The following is a 6827-nucleotide window of genomic DNA, read 5'->3' on the forward strand; positions in this document are numbered from 1 at the left end:
TAAAAAAGTTTCCATGAATGTGCATGAGAAGTCAAAGACTTCAGCTTGGTTCTGCAGTAGAACAGACTCTCCCTAGGGAAGGGCTATGTTGGATCTACTTTGATTTCTTTTCTTAATCCATTTCAAAGCTACTTATTTAACTATTATTTCATTTTATCTTGTCCAACTCTGATTAATGGCTACGATAAAACGTGTTTCAATGATATATATGTTAAAGCAATAATAATTAGGCATATTGGTGGAACCTTTAATTGTTCACCTGGTCTTGATTTAATTTTGGTATATAGTATTTATCTAAAAATTGTCCATTTCTTTTACATTTTCCAATTTTGTGAAGTACATGCTTTTGTAGTAAGATCTAATGATTCTCTGAATTTCCTCAGTGTCTGTTATGTCCCTTTTTTCATTTCTTATCTTGTTAATTTGAGTGTTCTCTTTCTGCCTCTTGATTAGCTTGGATACGGGTTTGTCAATCTTGTTGATTTTTCTCAAAGAGCCAGCTCTTTGTTTCATTGATTCCTTGGACTGTTTTCTGTGTTTCTATTTTGTTGATTTCAGCCCTCAGTTTGATTATTTCCAGTCTTCTACTCCTCCTGGATGAGTCTGCTTCTTTTTTTTTTTTTCTAGACCTTTCAGGTGTGCTGTTAAGTCTTAATGTGAGCTTTCTTCGTTTTCTTTATGTGGGCACTTAGTGCTATGAACTTTCCTCTTAGCACTGCTTTCATAGAGTCCGTAGGTTTGGGGTATGTTGTGTCTTCATTTTCATTGAATTCAAGGAAGACTTTAATTTTTTCTTTATTTCTTCCTTGACTCAGAGTGGTTCAGTAGTTAACTATTCAGTTTCCACGAGTTTGTAGGCTTTCTGGGGGTGGTATTGTTATTTTCTAACTTTAATCCATGGTGAGCTGGTAAGACACAGGTGGTTACTCCAATTTTTTGTATTTGTGGATGTTTGCTTTATTACCAAGTATGTGATCAGTTTTCGAGAAGGTTCCATGAGGTGCCGAGGAAGGTATTTTCTTTCCTGTTTGGGTAGAATGTAGTATAGATAGATATCTTTTAAGTCCATTTGAATCATTACATCTGTTAGTTCTCTTATTTCTCTGTTAAGTTTCTGTCTGAATGACCTGTCCATTGACAAGAGAGGAATGTTAAAATCTCCTATTAGTGTGTGGGTTTTGATGTGTGATTTGAGTTTTGGTAATGTTTCTTTTACATATGTGGGTGCTTTTATATTAAGGGCATAGATATTCAGGATTGAGACTTCAACCTGGTGAATTGTTCCTGATATGTGTATAAAGTGTCCTTCTCCGTCTCTTCTGATTGATTTTGGTTTGAAATCAATTTTGTTAGATATTAGAATAGCCACACCCACTTGTTTTTTAGGTCCGTTTGCTTGGAAAACCTTTTCCCAACTCCTTACTCTGATGTAGTGTCTGTTTTAGAGGTTGAGGTGTGTTTCTTGTAGGCAGCAGAATGTTGGATCCTGTTTTCGTATCCATTCTGTTAACCTGTGTCTTTTTATAGGTGAATTGAGTCCATTGATATTAAGTGATATTAATGACCAGTGGTTGTTAATTCTGGTTGTTTCTTTCTTTTTTTTTTTTTGGTGGTAGTGTTTGTGTGTTTCCCTTTTTTGTGTTGGTGGAGGGTTATCAGATGTCCATGCTATTGTGGGTGTTGCTGGCTTCCTTGGGTTGAGGTTTTTCCTTCTAGTACCTCTGTAAATCTGGGTTTGTGGCTACATATTGTTTAAATCTGTTTTCGTCACAGGATATCTTATTTTCTCCATCGATGGTGAAATAAAGCTTTGCTGGGTATAGTAATCTGGGCTTGCATCCATGGTCTCTTAGGGTCTGCAGCTCATCTATCAAAGATCTTCTGGCTTTCATGGTTTCCATAGAGAAGTCAGGTGTAATTCTGATAGGTCTACCTTTATATGTTACTTGACCTTTTTCCTCTGCAGCTCTTAATATTCTTTCTTTATTCTATATGTTTTGATTATTATATGGTGAGGGGATTTTTTTTGATCCAGTCTATTTGGTGTTCTGTAAGTTTCTTGTACCTTCATAGGAATATCATTTAGGTTGGTAAAGTTTTCATCTATAATTTTGTTGAATATATTTTCTGGGCCCTTGATCTGGAGTTCTTTTCCTTCTTCTACCCCTGTTATTCTTAGGTTTGGTCTTTTCAAGGTATCCCAGATTTCTTGGATGTTTTGTGTTAAGATTTTGTTGGATTTGATGCTTTCTTTGATCAATGAGTCTATTTCCTCTATAGCATCTTCATTTCCTAAGATTCTTTCTTCTGTCTCTTGTATTCTGTTGGTAATGCTTGCCTCCGTAGTTCCTGTTCATTTACCCAGACTTTTTATATCCAGCCATCCCTTGGTTTGTGGTTTGTGTTTTTTTTATTACCTCCATTTCGGTCTTCAAGTCTTGAACTCTTTCCTTTACCTGTTTGATTGGTTTTTTTTTCTTGTTTTTCTTGGGTATCTTTGAGGGATACATTAATTTCTTCTAACTTTTTGTCTTCTCTTCCATTTCTTTAAGGGCGTTTTTCACTTCCTGTTTAAAGGTCTCCATCATTTTCATAAGGTTACATTTAAAGTCGTTTTCTTCTACATCTTCTGGATTAGGGTGTTCAAGTCTTCCTGTTCTGTTTGCTGGATTCTGGTGTTACCATGTTACTTTCCAGGATGTTGGAGGAATTCTTGCATTGGTACCTACCCATCTCTTCCTTCAAATGAGGCCAGAAGTGTCTTGGCGTCTTGGTCCAATCTTTGCTGTGGCTGATTGTGTACTTGGGAGTTTTTCTTGGTCTGCCCTCTCTTAGGTCCCCTCAGCACTGGAGCTGGCTCTCAGATCCCCTCTGCACTGAAGCAGGCTGTGTTGGGGGTTCCAAGAACCTCACAGATGAAAAGGTGGGCTTGGGGACAGGGTGGAATGGGGTAAAGAAAGCCAGCAGCCAGAAAATACCCCACTGGATGGCCAGAAAAGTTTAGGGAATTGGAGGGGGCCTGTATTCAGCCCCCCTCCCCTGGACTGTCCCAGAGAGTAGCACTTCAGGCTATCTGGCTATGTGGCCACTTACTCACCTCTCTGGTTCCACTCAGCATGGGAGCAGGGTCTCTTGCCGGGTTCCAAGGACCTCTCAGACAAAAAGGCAGGCTTGGAGGCAGGGTGGGATGGTAGAAAGAAGGTTAATTTATTTATTAAAAATAAATATCTGAACAAAGATTATAAAAATCTACAAGTTTGCCATTTCTAAGCACTTGCCAAAGCCCCATGCTACTTTTCTACTGAATAAAGTCTTACTTCTGTGCCCCGGATTCATTTGCCTCAAGGACTCTTTAACTGCTTATTTATATCAGAGTCACCCACTGTGATCCATACCACACAAAGTATTCCATGGAAGGAATGTTCCTCCTGTTCTAAGTCTCTAGTGTCTATAACAAATACAACAGACTTTGCATTTCAAGAAGAGCTTTACAACCATAACAGGATTACTGTCAAGATAGAAGAGCTTTGTTTAGGAATAGAAAAGGTTGTAAAAACTTTAAATAGTTGTTTAGGGGAAAATATAAGCATGGGTCATAAAACAATAGCTGGTAGATGATACAAAGGAGACTGTGCCAATCAGCTCAAAGTCCAGTATATAAGTCCCAGGCATGAAGAGGTCAAAGGAGCTGAATAGGAGCCTATTCTGCTGTTCTAACTAAAGTCCACTGCATAGAACTTAAGCTTGCCAATGTCTTCTAACAAAATAAACAACAACAACAAAGAGCTATGAAAGACCTCAAGAAATGTAGAGAAGGACAAAAATAGAAAGTTGTCAATACAAATAATATAGATTATAAAGAAAGGACTGGGGCAATGAGGCCCTGGGTTCATTCCTGAACACCAAATAACATGAGAGTGATGGTGTGTGGCTTGTAATCCTAGTACTCGAGAGATAGAAAAATGAAGCTCAGAAGTTTAAAATTATCTTCAGCTCCATATTCAGCTTGATTCCCGTCTAAAAAAAAGACTCCAGCTGAAATAATAATAATAAAAATATCTAAAATTAAAATAGCACAAAATAAAAAGATTTAGACAAAGCCTTTTTAGTACAGAAAATATTTTCTTGAGAGTGGCAGGGTAAACCAAATAGGCTTCAGAGCTGTTTTTAACAGACTCTCTGTCACTATCAATAGTTCTTCTCAGGTTCTGGCAAACAGCTTTTGGTCTACAGTATGTTTTAATTCCCTTTAAAATGTCAAGGAATGTTCACAAATTTCTGCTGATATTTACCTTCTTTTGCAGTACATCATCATCAACTTTGCATTGTAATGACCAACATCAATGTTTTCTTGGTAATCTTAGAGCACTATGACTATGTCTTAAAACATCTTTTTATAGGCAGAAAAAAATCAAAATACCTCACAAACCACATTAATGATGGTAGAAAGAAATAACACAGAGCAGCACAAACAGATCTATACAGATCATTGCAATCGGGGGACACAAAAGAACATATATGCCTGCTGATCACAGCAGTGTGGCCCTAAGATAGTCACTATAAATGACACTTACTGCAGGCTTTATGCATATATGAAAGGGTTTTTCAGAGGTCCAATGGGCAGACTCATGCAGCAACATCAGCAGTCTGATTCCTGAGTCCACTCCCTAGCTACATCTTAGTTATTTTCTGTTGCACGGTAAAACACCATAACCATAGCAACTTATAGAAAAAAGAATTTATTTGGGGCTTATGGTTTCTAGGGTAAGTCCATCACCATCATGGTGGCAGGAAGCTTGGCAGTAGGCAGGCATGGCACTAGAGTAGTAGCTGAGAATTTATATAGCCTTATCTGAAAGTATGAGGCACAGATATGTAACTGGGAACAGTGTGAGCTTTGAAACCTGAAAACCCACTCCCAGTGACACATCTCCTGATCATTGTCAAATATTTCCACCGACTAGGAGCCAGGCACTCAAACATATCAGTCTATGGAGGCTATTCACTCACAAAGTACCACATTGCATCCCTAACCACCATAGGCTTGTGGACATACCATTATTCAAATTGCATTTAGTCCAACTTTAAATTTCCCCCAAGTCTTTCACAGTTTGAACACCATCTCAAAATCCAAGGTCTTTTCTGAGACTCAAGGCAATCTTGTACCTGTAACCGCCTGTAAACTTAAAATCAAAAAGCAAATTACATACTTCCAACACACAGTGGCACAGAATACACATTGTCATTACAAAAGGAAGGGCTGGAACAGAGTGAAGCAATACTGGACCAAAGCAAGACCCAAATCCAGTGCAAATTCTAAATCTTGAAGCTCCATGTCTCATGTCAAATGACTTAGATGGCTCCACCCTTCCAACCTTTATGACCACAACACACTTCTCTTGGGTTGGTTCCACTTTCTGTATGCAGTTATCTCTTTGAGAGATACCCCACATCTCCAGCATCTTGGGGTTTCTAACACAGTCCAGGCTTCATTTCCACAGCTTCATGAAAGGGCTTCTTTGGGGCTCTGAGAAAGGACTCATTTCTCTGACTTCAGCAGTTTTCCTTACCACAGAGGAAGATTCCATAATGTCTTTATCCTGTACCCTTCATGACTCTAAAACTGGAACCACTATGGCCTAAACTGCCAAGTCCAGCTGTCTGCTTAGATGGACCCTGGCAACTTTCTTGAGTTATACTTGAATAAACTTAGATTTGCTGTTGTTCTTTAGTACCAGAAAACCCCCCTGGCATTTTCCCTTCAGAAGTGGCAGGATTTCCTGGGTGGGCTCCTGCCCTGAGGTGACTGACTATTATTCCCTTTATTTCATTTCAAACCAAGCCTCTCTTTATCTTTTCCAGCAAGCCTTGACTCCAACATTAAATTTTCTGGGGCTCAAGTTGTACATTATGGTTGTTTTTTTTTTTTTTTTGCCTGCTAGTTCTTTTTTATTGTAGATCCGCAAAAGAATGATTACTAATAAGCCAGTGGCATAGTCAATAATAGCCTATCTTGAAATCTTGGTCTTTTTTTTTTTTTGGTTTCTCAAGACAGGGTTTCTCTGTAGCTTTGGAGCCTGTCCTAGAACTAGCTTTTGTAGACCAGGTTGGCCTTGAACTCACAAAAATCGACCTGTCTCCGCCTCCTAAGTGCTGGGATTAAAGGCGTGTGCCACCACTGCCTAACTTCTGCCAACTAAATTAATGCATTATTTTTCAATTTTGTCTTAGGTAAGATTTTAAGATAAGGACAAAAGCAGTCACATTCTTTGCCAAAATATCACCTGGATAGTCTCTAGCCCAGTGGCTAACACTGTTCCCCCTGAAACCTCTTCAGCTGGGCCTCCATTGTCTACATTGCGCTCAGTATCCTTATCTTTCAAGATCCTACTAGAATGGCCCCTTAAGCCCCCTATAGCATTCAAAATTCACTTTATAGTCCAAAGTTCAAAGTTTTCTACATTCCTCCAAAGATCAGCATTGTCAGGCATGTCACTAGTACTTCTTAGTTACTTTTATAGTTCCATGAACAAGGCAATACACACCACACACACATATACATAATAATCATGGTAGAGAACATGGCATCAGGCAGGTAGACATGGCACTGGAGCAGTAGCTAAGAGCTTATATCATTATTCATAAACATAAGACAGAAAGCACTAGCTGGGAAAGGTGTGGGTTTTTGAAACTTCAAAGTCTACCACCAGTGACATGTCTCATCCAACAAGGCCATACCCCCTAATCATTCTTAAATAGTGCCACCAACTGGGGACCAAACACTCAAATATATGAGCCTATGGGGACCATTTTCATTCAAACCATCA

The 6827-nt window shown here is 38.8% G+C and overlaps 1 long non-coding RNA gene across 1 annotated transcript; it reads right to left on the reverse strand.

Annotated features, from left to right (window-relative positions):
- Nucleotides 1-1584: 1584 nt before the first annotated feature.
- LOC148121519 (uncharacterized) lies at nt 1585-5516 on the reverse strand. Its single transcript, XR_015738289.1, has 2 exons — nt 5057-5516; nt 1585-3170 (listed from the first exon to the last, which is right to left on the reverse strand). It is a non-coding gene; the product is annotated as an uncharacterized LOC148121519 (long non-coding RNA).
- Nucleotides 5517-6827: the final 1311 nt, after the last annotated feature.

The sequence above is a fragment of the Myodes glareolus genome, chromosome 7 (assembly GCF_982192425.1).
Source record: "Myodes glareolus chromosome 7, mMyoGla1.1, whole genome shotgun sequence".
Classification (NCBI taxonomy): domain Eukaryota; kingdom Metazoa; phylum Chordata; class Mammalia; order Rodentia; family Cricetidae; genus Myodes; species Myodes glareolus.